Raw genomic sequence first — 19,016 nt, forward strand, 5'->3', positions numbered from 1 at the left:
CCTGTGACTATATAACTAATAAAATGCCTGTTTTTATTGTGTGTGGTCCAGCTTCAGAATAATAATCATCCTTGAAGATTAAATTAATGAAAAATCAATTTAGCAATCAAATATTTCAACCATGGTGGGTGGCTGAGTTAAGAAGGTATTATAAGTAAAATATAATTTGTTCAGCCATATAGGCAGTTGTTGGATTTCTTATTCAGCCATCAATTACTGCAAAATGGTTAGCTGAAATTACAATTAAATAATGGTTGCAGCTCCCAGCTAGAGTGCAGTCACATGTGGAAACAGCTGTAGTTATTTAAAAAGTGACCGTCCCTGCTGTTTGCTACTACTCTTCCTCTGGAGGTGACAGACATCAGCACGTGTCAAATGCTTCATCTGCAAGTCAGCGTCAGCCACACCCAGCCCTCGTTTGGGGTAGGGGCTTTTGCAGGGGCTGGCAAGGTGTCTCCGCCTGGGCTTTAACTCCCAGTGGGATGACAGCAAGCAGCTAAGGCCGGTCATGTCCTGCATTGCTCCTTCTCTGCCTACCACAGGGCTTTGGCTGTGACCATGGGTCTTTGGTTGTCCTTAAGTGTTTTCAGGATGATACATTTATAACTGCATGTTTCATGCCTGTACACAAAGAGGAATAAGCTTTACCTGAATAGTATCTGGTTACCCAATTCTGCTGTGACTGCTCCTGGAATGTTGCTGTCTTAAGTATTTCAATAATACTTACTGTTCTACAGTTGTACTTCTATCAAACTGTTCATAGATTAGGAACTAGACTGTAAGAAGAGTATTTTCAGTGAAAGTGTTGTAAGCTTTCTGTTTCAATTTCCCACATGTTCAGTACCCATCTTCCTGACATGAACAAAAAAAATTAATTACTTTTTGTGAAATAATTACCCCCAGTTTACTGTGAGCCATATGACATTAATGAGGAGGGCTTTGAAATTTGCTCTCAAGATTTTCAAGTGAAAATGATGGTAAATTAAGGAAGACTTTGGAGCTCTTCATGAGTTTGTGATTCCATTTTGGGACTCAATTTCTCAGAGAAAAGCAGTGACATAATAACGTGGGCCAAGTCATTACTTTTTATTCAGGGTAAAAGGGGTTTTTGTAGCTACTGTCTGTCTTGCAGAGCATTACGTGCTCACTAACATATTCAGGGAAAAGACTGTTCTTTGCAAGCTTATCTGTTGAAATATTTCCATCTATCCTGTTTTAAAGCATTTGCTAGTAGGCATATGTATGCAATACATCAGGAATGAATGCCAGAAAAAAAACCCTATAAAAACTTACTTTTTGTCTTGAAAGAGGATGTAGGTTCAGATGTGCTTCAACACTGCACCATTACTGTGTCTTTTAGTAGTTTTACATGTAGGCGTTTGCTATTAGGTGTTTGCTATTGTTAAACGTGACAGCTACATCCCCCTCTTTAGGTAAGCCTTCTAAAAATAAGTGTGATTTACATATGGTTTGCATATTTTAAACCATAATTTGCATATGTTAATTGACAGTCATTGCAGCAACAAATGTTAATGCATGTAGTCGGTCTAAATTGTAAGAGTTACTGGAAAGTTTGTCTGCTCAAAGGCAAGCAGGCTGCCTTCTGTATCTCAGCAAAGACTGAACTGCCATTGACTCTTCCCAATGATGCTGAGGAGTGAGGGGACTCTGTATTGCACACTTCAGGAACCTAAGTGAATAAATACAATTGTATGTTTCCTGTTTTCAAAGGGTATTTATCTTGCAGCTTTGGAAGGGAATCATCCCCCTGCTGTCAGTGCCTTTCATGACGGTAACTTTGTTCCAGATCATATAGAGAATTACTCTTAAAGTGAGCCTACATTTCCTAAACCTTTTTGGGGAATGAGGATCTTCATTTTACCAGCAGAATAATGTATGAAGTTAATGTCTCTTGTAACCATGCAGCGGAGTCAGGAAGCAAAACTGATGTAGAGGGAACCATATGAATACACCATAGCAAGGACTGTCATGCCATTGAAAACATGAGATTCATTTCTGCAGATCACCCATCTGTTTTGAAAGAACAAGCAAGATCAGGATATTAAAAATATATATGTTGGAGGAAACATCCAAGTTTTTACTCAAAAAGGTGTTAGATAGGAAAGGACCTAGTAGGGAATAGCTGCTTTAATGATATTTTGGTTGCTGAATATTGCAACAGTTGACCCATACTGGAATAATCTTATAACGGGAGCCCCTTGGGATCCTTCTGCTCTGTAGCAGACATACTGGCATCAGTTTATGTATTTTCTAGGCCACTATGTTTCAAATAAGAGCAGTTTCATATTACTACTGTCAGTGATGCATGCAGAAAAAACAGTGAAAAAGACAAAAAGAAAACCTGTACAATTCTCCATCACAGTGACACCAATGTGATATCAATTATATGGATCATCCATCTTGCAATACTGTTTTGCTGTGGTTACCAGGTATACAAGCGGCCGACTCTTTCCTCCAACATGTCTAATGTCACCAGCGGTACAGTTTTTATTCAATGTTTCAGCAAGACTTCTGCTTAGAATCACATGTAATAAAGACAACATAATAATTCCTGGTAAATTTAGGAGAATGATTCATAGGTGGGCAGGTAGTTGGAAGAATCCCCCATAATTGTCATCTCACTGCGTCCCTTAAAAAACATCCACTGGCAGTCACTTTCTCGGGACTAGTCTGCAAATGCAGCAGGGATCATGGCTATATTTAGCTCAGCTGGTCAGAGCATGGTGCTAATAATGCCAAGGTTGTGTGTTCAATCTCTGTATGGGCCATTCACTTAAGAGTTGGATTTGATCATCCTTGTGGGTCTCTTCCAAGTCAGAATATTCTGTGATTTGCCTGGGATATGTCAACCCAACATAGTATAGTCATCACAGTTTATGGAAAGGAGGTGATTATTTTGTATCAGTTGGTTACTTATATAAAGGTTTTTTTATTTCAAATAGATCACTGTTGAATATGCTAAAATATTCTTAATATCTGGAATCACTGGGGACACAAAGACACCCACAACATAGATATTGTCATTTTTTTCTGTGATACGGGAGTGTAAACAGAAACATTTCTCCGGAAAAAAAAAAAAAAGTATTTTTCTTGGTTTCTGGTTGCATTTGGGTTAAAATTTACCCCTTATAAAGTAATCACCACTTTTTCTTGACACTGTTAAGAATGTCATTCCTCAAGTGCAACTTGTAACTCTGATGCAGTAAACAAAAATGTTGTTTCGTTAGTACTACCATTTGCTCTTAATTCTCCTCACAGTTGCATGAAAACCTACGTTCTGAAATTCGACTATTTCCATCACCTTCCTTGTGATTCTGAAGTTTTGGGTGCATTTAGGCAGAACGTACAAAGCACCAATAACCTAACAAACAAGCAGGAAACACAAATTCTTCAATGGAAATGGTTTGGGTGAACTTCTTGTCAGTGAATTCCATGTGAGTACCCCTCTGAAGGACATTGAATGGAGCAGACAGCTCACAACATGGGAGAGTAAAATGTGAATGGGATGACATACAAGTGATGAAACTCAGGGGGAAAAAAGCAGGTGGAAATAGCAGAGGAGAAGCAAAAGTTCAGCTTCCCTACGCAGCATCCCCACGCAGAGCAACGGCTTCCTGTGAAGTTGCCTCTTTGGGGGTGTAGCCTGCCATCTGCCTTGGAAGTGGTAGATTTTTAGGAGAAATTAAAGGTGAGAAAAGTCATTTGTGACTACATTGCACACCACCTCATGGGAATAGCTCTGGGAAATGAAACCGATGCTGCTTTGCTGACACAATGTGTGTACAGTTAGAAGCTCCTGTTCCACCCTAGTAGGATATTGCATGAGTGTGTAGGCATAGATGATTATCCTGAAGAAATTCAGAATCATACTTTGCTAAACATGTAAGTGGGCACATTCTGTAGACACAAAGCACATACTGTAAGAGAGGGTCAGTATTTTCTTCTTTCAGAGGTATGGGTCTCTATCGTACCGTCATGAGTTTCATTGACAGTAACAGGTGAGACTCAGTTGTGTGGTGTGGCAAAACCAAACCACGCCATGAATCTTTTCTGCATTTGTGTGACAGGCATTGTGGTACATTGTTCAGTCAGTGTGGGCACCTACTGGCTACGAAGCCTGGGGAGGAGAGATTTTAGTATCACATTAGTTGCTGTGAATTGTTTTCTATGCTATCTTGCATATATTCAAGTATTTAATGAGTTATTTTTGAAGCTCAAAACCATATCTCAGACCATCAAAGTAATTTCTGTCTTTTACAATGGCAAGCAAAATAGCCATCTCTTTTTAAGAACCACTTCCTCTGAGGTTCTTGCAAAGGCTGAAACCACAAGAATCGCAAGCTAAAGAGCCTGTGAGAATAAACTCACTCATATGATTTTTAGCACTTTCTAACTCTAACCAGGTGTGAGGTATGCAAGAACAACCTTTAAATTTATATTTCTTGTTGTGATCATTCTACGAACAGGAGGATAGGAGGGATGTGGATAAAGTACTGTATGAAATACAGGAGTGCTGATCCAAAAAAATTTTAAATGTCATGTTCAGTCCAAGGCTTGTGCAGAGGTCTGGGAACAACTTCTATTTGTCTAAATTGCTTTATGCCTCACTGTGGACGATTTTTCCTCCGTTTCTACTTTTTGTAGCAAAATGACATTTTAGTTTTGAATTAATCCACAATTTTGCTGAAAAAAAAAATTCAGAGGCTTCACTTTGTGTTAGCAAGCAGTTGCAGAGCAAAACCCATATTTTCAGGTTGCATTCCCTGTGCTTGACTGGCATAATCCAGAAACATAGGGAGCAGAAACAGTGCATCTACTTGTCCTGCATCAGAGTAAAGCACTCCTCCTCTGCCCTCACCTCTTAGACGATTAATTTCACAAAAATGAAGATTATTTTCTTTAATTCTTCTTATCATTGTGCAATCAAAATGCCTGCTGTTTAAGTGGAGATCCATGAGAGACCAGTATTTGTTCTTGAATAATGTCTGAAGTAAGATCAGTATTAACAGGGGGGGAAATAAATTGAAAATATTCATGTATTAGTGTAGTGAAGGAAGGCTGACTTTAGACAGAGATGTTTTCCTATGGTTATGGTGAAAAAAATAACTTGGTAGGAGTGTTACTTTCTATTACTCTCCTGTGTAATGGATGCCCACAAGAGAACAATTTTGGACTGGTGTTTTCTGCATTTTATTCCAGCATCTTTTTTATGTCTTATAACAAAAGTACAAATAGGTTCCTACCAAGCTTACTCTTACATGGTGTTAGGTTTTGTAAACAAATGTTAGCTCACTATTCACTGCAGTAGTTGGCACTACAACAATACACAAATTTGTTTCCAGATCCTGAACTGAGCTTGCAATGCTGCTATTAAAAAAAAAGAATATGTTCTTAGTTGTGAGATATGTACAAATTATTTAAAAGTCAGGGGGATATTTCAAATACGTATGTATACAGCAATAGATTGGCATGTTCACACTCCAAGGGGGAGTTTCTTATTTTTTTATTGAGTCCTATTTGAACATAATGAATTTGAAGTATACCAAATTAAATTAGTTTTGCCACATTAGGTGATTTCTGTACATTTTTAAAAGTTGGTAAATTTTGAAAAAATATATTTAATTTGTCAAAGAAGTATTTTTAATTACATGCTCATATGCATGTTAAGACACCAGAACATCTAGTTATGTATCTGGGATCATTCTCCCTGATGTCAGTGGGGATTCTTATTGGCAGAGTTGCTCTGTAACCCTATTGGCACTGCTGATAAAGAAAAATTACAACTAAACCTTTAGAAAAGAACTTCCTACCTTGAATTTCTTCAGTTCTGTAGGAAAATATATTCCAAGAGAATTTTTTTATATGCTTCTAGTCTGGGAACATAAAGTTTGTATATATTTTTCTTTAAGTAAATTGAGTTGTTAGGGTGATATTTGAAGTGTGGGATTCCCTGTGCTCTCATTGTACTTGGATGTCAATAGCTATTAAAAGCCATGACTTCCATGTCTGAATGTATGCAACCTATGTTCATTTTTGGAAGTAGGTGCGATGGACCTGGACTGGGATCATGCCACACTTGTCCGATTATTTTTTTTCCATTTTTGTCTTTGTTTTTCCATTCTTTCTTTTAGGTAGTCTGTGATTAGGCAAAGATGTTGGTCTGAGTGGGCATTTGGGTTGATCCTGTGTACCAGTTGTTGTATGTTCTGGGAGTCCCTGAAATTTTCCTGACAGTGGCATTTCAAGATTGACATGAGAACTGCATCTTACCTGTAGTGGTTCCAGAAATCACAGCGAGTCATTGTAGAAAAACTATATCAAGAAGAAAACATAATACCTCTCTGTAAAACATGAAAAAATGTATCATACAGCTAAAAGGACAGAAAACAGGAAGAGGCTGTTTCAACTTGAGCAGGGATTTGTTATAATACTTATTACTGATGTTACCTTTTTTGAGTTAAGGGCATTCTGCAGTATTTGCTGCATAAAATTTTATTAAAAACTATGTATAACGTGTGTTCTGGCTGAAGCTTATAAACCTGTTACATTGCTTGCCCTTTTCTGAAAGTGCTTATTTATTACTTCATGTTATTTTGTCAGACATCTGATTTGTATAACTGAACACAGGGCATTTGCCTTCATTTTAAGGGTAATAAACAAGCTGCATTTTTAAAACCAGAAAAACGTTTTTAAATGGTAGACTATTTTTCTAATTATTTTGTCCAGTGTGTTCAATACCTTTTTACTTTCTCTGCAGTTAGCTTCCATGAGCTTGAAAGAGAAGGAGAAAGAGAGTGGGAAAGCAAGCTTTGCTGCAGAAAAAAAAAATCAAAGCCAACCACCAACAGCTTTTTGAAAAAGAGTGTTCTGGTTGTTATAAAACATGTATATAACCGACAACTGATATTATCCACTGGTGAGATATTGTTCATACATCTACAGCATAAAATTACCAGAAAAATCATGCTGGTTATCAATCCACATGTTCTCAATGCAGTTTGAGGATTTTGAGAATACCATGTATATCTTTTATCGTATCACTGTAACCCCTCACCTCCCACCAGTTCTCCAGACACACTCCCCACTACGTTATATCCCCTTTGATGCACATACCAACCCATTTCACCTCTGATATTTTTCACCTGAATGTGGACCATGCTGTGATGCTAGACTGACAGTGCTTGAGTGAGAATTCCTGTGTTCAGGGAAGGGAGTATCTTTCTTCTTCATATGGCCAACCTGTGTGTTTCAGTCTTGCCAGGAATAGAATTCTTCCAGTGTTAAGGAGGTCAGCTACGCCTGTACGGCGAATGCTTGTATGAGCCTGTTTTTCCCACACACCGAGCTGACCAGATGCTGTGTGGCCATTTTCATCTGCCTTGGAGCCCCAACAAATATCTGCTGCCTCTTCGCAGGATTTGCTTGCTCAGACGTGATGCCACGCTATGCAAACGTGTAGCTTTTGGGTTACTCAGAGTGTTAGCAGAGCAAGTTGGTGTCTGCCTACAATATGCTTTATAGAAACATTCGTGGCTATGTTTACACTGTACTAACCACAGTGAGAGAATAGCTTCGACTAACTTAAACTAGCTGCCATAAGTACTGTTACTGTCTATCTCTCAGTGGAAGGGAGCCTGTGGAGAGCTGCAGAAAGCATCTAAGAAGAAAGGTAAATTCTGTCTAAGCTAAGCCCTCTGAGGTCCCAGCAACCTGTGCTTGTCCTCAGGCTTCTCATCATGAATGGTGTCCTCAGGCTTCTCATTGGGCATGGTGGTGATGACGTGACATGCTATTCTGGCAGATGCAAACTGGACCGAAACCAAAAATAGAATTTATCAAGGTTACATCTATTTAAAGGTGTGTGATGTTACTGATTTTTCCTGGATGAGAATCAGGAACTTTAGAAGTGGAAAAGCTTTGCACTACACGTGGTACTCTGTCTCAGTCACTCACAGCTTCTCTTCTCTTCCAGTGTGAAAGAGTGAAAGGGGCCTATGCATTATTCAGAGCAGTACTTTGTCAATTGTTTATTCTTCCCTTATATAGGCTGTATGTGTTTAATAGTATTTCTAGAGCAAACATTAATTGTTTTTTTTTCTGCCTCAGCTTCCCATCTAAACATGGTTCATAGGAGAGGCTGGAAATTAGAAACTGGTAGAATTATATTTGCAGACATCTCTCTTCAGAACAACTTCACTTCAGCAAATATAACACAATGGATCTTCCTATGTGCTTTCACAACAATAATTGGAATATTTATACAGTTGAGGGGTGGGGAGTGGGGAAGGGATATCCCCAGCATAATGGACAAATTCTTAGCAAGTGGTTATTGGTGTGGGTCCAGTGATTTTCATGGAACTGTTTGATTGATATCAACAAGAGATAAATCAAGTCGATGGCTGTGAAATGTGTGGGTTGGTCACTTAACCCACCACCTGCATGAACACACCACAGAAAGGCAGACATGTGTTTTCTACAGCAACTAATCTTTGGGTTTTGAGCTCTGGATTCTGCCCCAGACCATCTTGGGCACCTGCTTAAATGAATTGTAGCAGTATGGGAGGGTATGGCCAGTATCACTTTATCTTAATGTCATTTTGCTTATGTTTTTACATAATTTTTTGTTTCATGCCGTGTTTAACATTCTACTAGGTCAGATGAAGTCAGGGGTCAGGGGTGTGCTTGATTTAATACAACTGGATGGTTTCCCTGGTTTTTGTCTGTTCCTTTTGGTGTCCTGTCATTTGAATTTTATGTTTTTGACTTTATTTCTTGAGACGACTTTTCTGGGTATCATTTTCTGTGCTGTGTTGGTCCTTTATGTTGGTACAGATTGCATTTGTTCATCTAAAATGCCTGTCCTACACAATTTCCATCATTTTTACGGTCTTACATTTTGTCATTTTCTGCTTGAGTTTGGTTGTGGTTTGTTATGTTTTGACAGTGGTTTGTCATACAGCTGTGAATAACCTCTGGTTTGTTCTTAAAACTTCCTTCTTTGCAGTTGTTGAACAAAATTAACTGAACTACTCTTTCTTCAGACACAATGATAGCACAGACAGAAGTGTGAGTGGCTGTATACGGCAAGCAGGCAAACCATTTGTTCTGGCTTTATTTGCATTCAGAGTGTGGTATTTTTATGCAAATACAAATCTTCTGTTTGCTAAATATTCATGTGTAGATCTTTGGTGGGAAGTGATGGTTTTGATTTATAAGATGTAGAAGTTTTTACAATTAAAGCTGGAGCTTCCTCATCTAGGACATGTCTGTGTGTGGGTAACCCCCCCCAGACATTTCTCCCCTCCAGCTTAAAAAGTCACTTTAGAACATATGCTTCCTGAGAAATATGCCTACCATCAGAAATTCTGAATTTTTCAGTGTGGAGTAAGAGTCTGGCCTGCTCTGTACTGTTAGAAACCTAATTCAGTTGTTTAAACAATAAATTGTACGGTCTGTGAGTTTTCATTTTATGATCGATTAATAGATTCCCTAAGTACTTAGAGTGTTGTCGCTGGATACGGAGCAAAAACTTAAAGCTTGAAGCTGGTGTGGAGCTGTGCAGGGCTGATGCTCTGCTATTTGTGCTTCAGCTTGAGACGGTGGTTGTGAGATCTGCAGGAAAGGAGCTGAGTTGAAGTTGACTGTGAGCCAGCAATGTGCCATTGCAGCAAAGAAATCAACAGCCTCCTGGGCTGTGTGAGGCAGAGTTTGAGGGAGGTGGTCTTTCCCTCAGTCCTGATGATGCACATCTGTGTAGGATACTCAGTTTGGACTCACTATTTAGAAGCCAGACATGGATATACTGGAATGAGTCCAGAAAAGAGCCATGAATGTGATTAAAGGCTTGGAGGATTTGCTATATGAGGAGAGGCTGAGAGAGCTGAGACTGTGCAATCTGGAGAAGCTTATAATGTGTTTAAATATATGATGGAGATGGAGTAAAGCAGAGACAGGCTTCTCAGTATTGCAAGAGGCACTGGGCACAAAGTGAAACACAGAAAATTCCATTTAAACACAAGAAAAACTGATTTCCTCCGAAGGTGGTCAAACACTCACTCATTGTGAGAAGAGAAATTGTGAAGGCTCCATCTCTGGAGATATTCAAACCCCAATCGACACAGCCCTAGACAAGCCATTGCAGGTGACTTTGCTCCAAGTGGAGGGAGGGATGATGCCCCCAAGCCCAGATCCTGTGAAAGGGATCTTGGACTGCTGTTTTCTCTTTACATTCTCTGGTCCAGACTCTCTTAGCCTGAGGCTGAAATACTCAAGAACTGATGACTGAATTTTGTGGTAAGCAATTCTTTAAAGACTAGTGGTCTGCTGCCAGTGTAATAAGGAAAGGGTTTGGGAGGAGATTTCATTGTAATAGGTAGGCTGGCTGAGCCTTAATGAAAAACTACACTGATGCAGTTTAGCTTTGTACTGAGATATAGAGAGTTTTTTATAGTTCTTTTCTGAATGTTTTTACAAAAATGAATTATAGTGAAATATTATCTCTCTTCAGAGAGATGAAGGATTTAAGATTGAGTTGCAGATTATTTGACTGTTGAGAATAAGGGTCATGAAGTGTGGGGAGTTAAGCTGAGGTCTCACTGTCATAAAGTTTCTTACTTGCTCTTGACTCAAGTGTGTTTTAGAGGATTGAAGTGCTGGTTACACTCTTTCCAGTAAAGGAAACACACTGTCAACTGAATCAAAATTATACACGCAAACCCTCACTAGACTAAAATATTGTTAGAAAATACTTATTGGACAAAAGACAAAGTCAAACCTAACACAGTGATTGAATTACACAGGATAGAAGGAACTGGAGAGGGAAACCTAGACATTTACAACTTTATAAGCTTTAATATTTAATATTTAATATTGCCTTTAACTGTAGGTAAAGTTATTGACATAAATAAGATATTCCAGATACCATTATACATCATGTATCTAAACAAAAACATTGGGTTCTGGTTGTGGGAAGGATCCAAGTCACCCAGAAACAGTGCTGAATCCACATCACACATCCCACTTTGTAAATTTGTTATAAAAATTAAAAACATAGGTAAATTGGTTGGAAGCATTAGATTTCCACAATTTCCAGGAAGTGTCAAGTAGATCATTAAAGATAAAAACAAAATTGTAAATACAAGGGAAGAATATATATAATGCTAATTTTACTCCTCAAAAGGTGTGCTTTATTATCAATATGGAGATAGTGCTTCCACTGTCTTCTAAACTTCATGAAGTTTAGAATCTATAATGCCTGTAGATTATACAGATGTTTTTCTGAATGTGCAAATATGTACTATATTACTAGTATGCTACTATTAAAAGTACACTAGACTAGTATAGTCTAGTATAGTAGTATTATTATTAATGTAGTATAGATTTTGTATCTTAAATTTACTTTTATTTAATGCTTAATTTGTATAAATAACTATAAATTTCTGTTAATGGAGATTAATCATACATTCTAATTTCTATTGTATAAGTAGTCTACATGATAGAAATCCAATCTTACCCACTAGATTGGGAGAAAAAAAGGACAGGTCTGTATGTGCCAGATTCTTCTTTTTTACATGTGGGTGGATTAATCAACATGGCCCACATGTCTCTGAGAGAGAGTTTGGACTTATTAGACTGTCTTTTCACTGCCTTCCATGCCACACTATCAAATCTGACAGTAGATTTTCCTGGGAATTGACAGACTTGTGTTGTTTGGGTTTGAATCCACTCAGTAGATAAAGCTGCAGCTTCTTCCAGATAGCAGATCCCAGTACTGAAAACTGGAGCTTTACTATTGTCCAGCTTGATTGAGGGATCCCTCCCTTCACATCCCAACCAGGTGGACTGTGTCCAGAAGAAAACATGGCTGATGTGCTCTTTCACTGGGTCAATTTTTGGGCAAATAGAAGTATAGGCAGAATAACAGCAATGATATTACTATGTAACTCCATTCGGTTTTGCTCTGTGAGCACTGATGTGTTTATTTCAGTTATAGAAACATATGTAAATGAATATGCCAAGCTCTGGGCCACGTAGATGTTAGTTAGCCATGACCAGAGATGTCAATTAACAATTAACAGAAAGCCCATGCTCTCTTCTGCAGTGCTCAGGAAGGGTTCATTTGCAATCGATGGGATGTCATCTTCTGGCTTCCCTAGTCCCTGCATCTGGCTGAGGAGAGTTATTTGTTACATCTCCATTTAATTACTGAGATCCAACTGTGATAATTTCTCAAGCAAGAGACTCTCATAGTTTGCCTAGAGCTTTATGGGATAGCTCAACATTTTGTATTGGGAGCCAAAAAAACCCCGCAATCCCAACCAGCAGAGTTCCTCAAGCCCAGCTATAGCATACTGATGAGATAATCAGCTGCAGACTGCACCAGAGCTTCCAGAGCTCCTTTAAGCTATAGGCAGAGAGTGTTTTTTTCATTCTGCCGCTGATTCTGCGGCACTTTTAAAGGCTTTTTATATTTTATATTTTTTGGTTTTATTTGTTTCTGTTTTATTACTTATTTTATTACCTAATTTTAATTGAAGACATAGGACTTGACAGGATTCAGAGCTGCAAAAACCAGCCTGGAAGCAATAAACCCAATATTTTTATTTAACTGATTAACACTTCCATTGTTTCTTTTTTATACCAACTTGACAGTATCTTACATGGTGTATATGTATATGCTAAATCCAAGTCTCTGCCCCTGAGAGCTTCTACTGTAAAGGCAACACGTGAACAGTTCGGTGAGGGGTTTGCTATCAAGCCCTGCTTCTGCAAAGAGGACATGACCCTTCATTCTGTAGAGAGGGCACTGAGATTTTGACAGTCTATCTTTGGTACACAAAAGGAGGAAATGTTCTTCTATTCCTAGCCCACAAATAATGCCAGTTTCCTGTGAACTAGAAAAACATGTTTGCTTTCTATTTTACTCAAATCTTCCTTGAGAAAAAAAACCCCAACCTAACAGTATCATCATCACCACAGTGTGTAGTGGTACCACAATTATATTACAAACTGTATTTTTAACTGGCTTTCTGCCCATAGGTCATCTAAGGCTTGCAAAAGCTCTGAACTTCACAAGTTATGGACATTCCCATCTAGAGATCATTGGAGATCTTGACGCAATGTGGGATAGAAAAATAATTCTAGAATTAAACTTATTCCTGACAGAATGAAGTATTTTACACTCAGGCAAACATATTTAAAAGGGAAAATAAATTAAATGACAGCATGAAAATAATGATTCCTGGGATAAGGGTGACAGAAGAGCACCCTAATCATCATCGTTGCATGCCCAGGCCAAAAAGCAGGAGCATGACCTCAGTGTGTCCCTCCCTAAGAGGCAGGCCTTGGGCCATTTAATATGTTAGATGGTTTAATTCTATTCTTTAGAATTCCCCAGGTGTGATACTTAAGAAATTACATATAACTGTTACTGACCTATAAAGCTTCTTGCCTACGTTCACAGATTGAATTAATTGATTTCTGGACTGCTCATGTTTGGAGGAGTGTCACAGATCTGTCTTACTTCAATTCTAAAATTGTTTTTTTGGTTGGAAAATGTGTATGGAATCACATGTAGCCAAGCTGTTACACCACAAAATAGACTGAAGTTGTTTCATGCCAGCAGATGACAGCATTCTGTTTTGTGCAAAATAGTTGTTTCAGATATGCCTTTCTTATAGACATTTTCATATAAATAACTATTTCTTGTTGCTAAATCCAACTGATCTTTGTCAGTTTGCTTTGCTATCTGGGCAACTGCTAGCACAAGTGAAGCAAACATTAAGTGTCAGTGCCCACTTCTCATGAGAAAAGGTACATCCTCAGACACTCAGCTAGGGAGGAAGATTGCTGCCCAGGACAAAATGATAATTTAAAGCAGCATTCCAGTGATCTGGAATTAATGCCTGAATGCTGAGGGCCAGGTGAATTTTCCTTCTAGTATATACAATATCTTGCAATGTGAGGTGTCCCATTTCACACTATTAAATGGCCTTTTCTGGGAAATGGGACCTGTTAGTATTTGTAGATGCAGATATGCTTTCTTATGCTACGTCTGCTTTTCTAAGCCTGACTATTGGGCTTAGAGCCTCAGCACCTGCAGTCAGGGCTGTTCTAATGTACTTTTGCAGGCAGATGATATCTATTATTAGTATTGCTTGATAAGTCCCATGAAAAGGCCTTCTTTCTACTTATTTATAATTTTGCTAAGCTTGATCTAATAAAGCTGAAATTGTTTTTGCTTTTATCTAGTTCTTTTTTATATAAGGCAAAAAAAGATTTCTTTTTTTTCCCTCCAAATGGAAAAATATTGTTTTTTCCATGTTACTAAAGCCTTGCAAGTTTGTTTTTTAAATGTCTAAAAACCTGTATGCTCTGGAGTATGGTTGCTCACCTTTGTGGTAGGGGTGTCCCTTTTGTCCTCTTTGTGGAAATCTGACTGAATTTAGCAGATTTCTAAATATTTGAGCGAAAAAGGTCACCAAAAAAAAGGTATGCAGTGCAGGCTTTGCTACAGTTCAACAGCTAAAATTCCCAAGGTCTTCCTTTCCAAGGAATATAGTAATTGTCCTCATCAGAGTCCAATGGGGTTAACCACATGCCAACTACATAGAGTAACTAGATATTTTGGAGCTCAGGGCTGTGTGAAGTTGTTGTCATTTCCACTGCAAAACCCACAGAGAAGGCTCAGCCAGTGCTGCATGCAAAAGCAGGAAACCTTTTCTTCTACACTGCCAGCAGATATGTCTGGGATCCAGGCAGCCCTGTGAAGGAAAGAACTTGACCTGAATGTAGGGGTAAAAAAAGGGGTGAGGAGGGAAAAAAAAAAAGGAAGGGAAAAAGTCAGGACAAGATGTCACTGATATGATGAGATAGGGGAGAGAAAAAATGGTAAATGGGAGATGAAAGAAGATGGAGGATGATTAAGTAAGGGAGAGTTGGAAGTCAATGAAAAAAACAGGGAACAGGTTTGGCTGAATGAGGGACACAATGAGAAGAGGTCTTCTTGAATGGTCTCTTGCTGATGAGAAGCTGAAGGAAGGGAGGAGAGATGGGGTTCGTTTAGAGAAAGAATCTGCTCTTAGGAGGAGACAGAGTGGAAAAAGTGCAGAGAAATAATTTTGGAGGAAAAAAAACAAATCAAGAACAAAACCAAAAACAACACCACCACCACCACCATACACACAAAAAACCCCAACACCACAACAAACAACAACCAAAAAACAACCAAACAAAACCAACCAACCAAACAAACAAAAAAGACAAACCACAAACCAAACAAAAAACCAAACAAGATCCAGAACAGTGCTGAGACTGCTGAGGCAGGGAGCCTGGGTCAAGGAGCTGTGGAAGCTTGGCTAGGTAGGAAGGGAACCAAAAAAGTGTATGTGGAGCTGGCGTTTTGGGCAGAGTAGAGGACAACAAGGAGGCTGAGACTAGATAACTGGGCCTACTTAAGTAAGAAGAATGAGGAAATCAGGCAGATTTGGAATGGGTTGATGAGTGTCCTTGAGCAAAAGAAAAAGGGGCAGCATGTGCGGAGGGGGAGAGAAGACAGGGAGATACTGGGAATTGAACAGTGAACTTGGAAGATAACTGATGTAAGCCACCAACCCTAAGGTGAGAAAACAGACAACTGGACTATGGGTGTGGGTGAGCAAGAAGAATGGAGAAAGAAAGAAAGAATTTCCTGACATCAGGAAACGAAGTTACAAGAATTTTCCCGTACTCAAACTGCTACTGCAAACACTCGTGTTGGGAGATCCTGTGGCTGAGATCTGTGTGCTGGCTTTGAGGGTCCCCAGGCAATGCTCCTTTAGGAATGTGTGATGTGGCAGGGAGGAGCCCTACGAAACTATGCACAGACATATATTCTGAATGTGTGTTCTGTGGGCTAAAAGCCAAGCTCTAAAATATGAAAGAATTCCAACTGCAGTGGCATGTAAAGCTTAATTCAACCCCACTGGTGCAGTTGGATGTGCTATTTATATACTTTTCATTGTTGCTGTGGCTGCCTCTGGGGAACTGCAAACCCAAGACCAAGTTAGCATACAGTTTGCTCTGGGTTCTGCAAGATGAGTTCACTGCACTGGCGCAAGGATGATTAAGCAACATCCTGAAGTGGCCACAAGTATCAGGTTATCTCATAATCCTGCCTTCTCATTATCCAGGATTCTCCTAGGAAGTATCCTTCAGCTGTCTCTAGCATAAGATACGTGGCATTACTAAAATCTTGTTGAGATGTAGCGTGGCAGACAGAGGTGGAGTGTGCACCTCCACACGTGGTCGTGTTCATCTCCTGTGAGAAGGGAAGGAAAAGCATCTTTGCAACATTACCATTCTTTTGCCCAAGAAAGGATTGTATGTATGCACGCAGCAGAGCAGGGCATGCACACACATTTGTACTTGAATACTTATCTACGCAATCATGTTTTGGAAGAGAAAAAGCAAGGAAAAGTTATTTGTGCTAAAAAATGCACAAAGTTTGCAATGATCTCTAGAGGAGCTACTCCACAGCCTTTTGTTGTTCTTGGAAATACCATCTCCTGCACAAATAAACTTTGTTACCGCTGAAGAGAGTTTCATGTTTATCCTAGAAATGAAATGATCTTTTAAAACCATTGAGTGCTTCAGGAAGAGAACCAAAACCTTGAACATGCTTCAGTCTTTTGTGGCAAAGCAACATAGTGCGCTGAGGACAGGTCTGCTCATCAATACAGGTTTCCATTTCTTGTGGAGTTGAATATTAAGCTATAATCATTTATGCTGGTTGTTTGCATCTGCTATTTTCAGTTTTACAGACTGACAGGGTCTGCATGTGCATCTGTCATGCAAAATCAGGTTCCATGGAGCATATCCTTGTGTGCACCTCTATTCCTTTTCATCCTTTTGGTCTCAGACTTTGTTGTTCACAGTAGCATATCCCTGTGGCAAATATAGATAATGCTTACGAGGAAAAGTAATAAGTTATTTAATGTATTTCTAGCCTCCTTTAATGTGTTGTAGCTGTGAATACAAGGAAAAGAGCAACACCATATGACCATGCTACTTTGGGAACAGTCTATAAGCTGCAGTTAAATAGTTTCAAGATATTTATGCAGTGCATAAGTCACATGAATAGAGGTTTATCACAATCAGTAGGAATGCTGGATTTTCATATCACACATTTGCTGCTTAAGATGATTAGCAGGAAATTTAATTTGCACTAATTAGCCTTAGGGGAGCAAGAAATTAACTTGATGGGTAAATTTCACTTTTTACTATATACCATACCAACATGGAGAAATTTGAGTTAAAGCATGAGTTGAATGCTATGCTAATACACTGGACTTCAGTTTTTCTGAATTAAAATAAAAGACCGTGAAAAGATAATATGTGCATGTTGATTGGGTGGGGTTTTTTAGGAGCTAGAGTCACAGAATAGTCTTTCAGTGTAGTCACTGAATTTTCAGCCACTTCCAGAGAGTGTGGTATGTTTTTGTACATTAAACTACACTGATATCTGATATTACAGCAAAAGCTTTAACAAGTCCTAATTTTCTATATTTGCATATTTTCATTATACAATGTGCATTATGACTGCACATGCAACATTCCACATTGTAACACACAGAACAAACATATTTTTCACAGAACTACTGTGAAAATTCGGTATTTTTTAATTTGCAACACCCATTTGCAAATGCATTTTTAGGTTATGGAGCCTTTGTTCATCTGCTGGCAAAATTTCTATGAAAATAGTTTTTTAGAAATTACTCTTAAAGTATGCAGCGAGGGAGGCATGAGTCACCATATAGTCCTAACAGACAAATAAGAATTAGGAACTAATAAGCTCTAATCTTGCCTGTTGATGGTGACTTTTCTACCTCATTCTTCCAAGAGACCATTTAGATTACTTGGGTTTTCCCTTTAAAATGGATGCAATTTTTATGTATCCATCACTCAGAATTACTGTGGATTGACTAATGAAGGCAAAGCAATGAGTCATTTTGTGTGGAAGTATTGGTCTATTACAAACTGAAGTGTCCTATCATACCAGGTTTGTGGTTACATCCAAATTTATCTGTAAAGAAGGAGATGGAAAGCATGAGTTGCATGTGAGATGATTGGTTTTGATGTCAGCACTTCTGCTAGTTTGTGCATCTAAAGTACACTCAGAATTACTATTGCATATTTGGAATTAGACCCTGTAGTATTTAGCTGATACTGATATGGAAGTGAGAGGTGTGACTTCAGTGAGAGTTTTGCCCTACTAAGTATTGCTGAACTGGGTACCTTAAGTTCTTAGTTTGGGGCGTAAATGGGGCATATAAGTGAGTTCAGATGTCTGCTCAGATTTTTAGCCTATGATATAAACAGTGGTCTAAAGAGAGATCTCAGATAGACTTGTGGGTAGTCATAGATTGTATAACACATATTGTTTTGCATTCTCAGGTTCTCTTTCATTCCCCAGTACTCTGATTTCTCAGCAGTAGCCCTCCTATTCAATCAAGAGTGCCTGTGTGTGTGTGTGTGTGTGTGTGTGTGTGTGTGTGTGTGTGTGCATGCATGTATGCATGGGTATATATAAATATACTTGTGCCCAAACACAAACAAACGTATATGTGTACACAACCCCCATATATAAATTTGCTTTGCTTTTTTTGGGTGTAAAAGTATATTTCTGTAAATGCTCACCACTTGTATTTATACACTTATGGGTAATATCCAACTTTCAGTCGTAATTGACACCATGTGGCTTTTTGTATAATAATTATTTTGGGACAAAAACCCTTGCAGATGGTTTCAAGAGTGACTGTAACTTACCATCAATGTAAAAAGATTAAATATGATGAGCCCACTCCCTCTGAATGGAATCAGCCATTTTCATTGATTTCAATGGGAGCAGGCGCAACTTCATCTCTACAAAAGGGAGAGAACATGTATTATATTCATTAAATGAAAGTTTGATTTCATTGAACTTAAAATTATTCATGTGCTGTTAGCAAATGGTTTGA

The 19,016-nt window shown here is 38.6% G+C and overlaps 1 protein-coding gene and 1 long non-coding RNA gene across 11 annotated transcripts in view; one reads left to right on the plus strand and one right to left on the minus strand.

The window, feature by feature from the left end:
• Positions 1 to 19,016, plus strand: part of LDB2 (LIM domain binding 2) — a 304,168-nt gene that overhangs the window by 231,277 nt on the left and 53,875 nt on the right. The window lies entirely within an intron of this gene.
• LOC127476078 (uncharacterized) lies at positions 974 to 18,894 on the minus strand. The gene is made up of 3 exons (XR_007906468.1): positions 18,826 to 18,894; positions 6,292 to 6,333; positions 974 to 2,031 (listed from the first exon to the last, which is right to left on the minus strand). It is a non-coding gene; the product is annotated as an uncharacterized LOC127476078 (long non-coding RNA).

The sequence above is a fragment of the Manacus candei genome, unplaced genomic scaffold (genome assembly GCF_025592945.1).
Source record: "Manacus candei isolate 608988 ecotype Guabito, Panama unplaced genomic scaffold, ASM2559294v1 h1tg000048l, whole genome shotgun sequence".
Classification (NCBI taxonomy): domain Eukaryota; kingdom Metazoa; phylum Chordata; class Aves; order Passeriformes; family Pipridae; genus Manacus; species Manacus candei.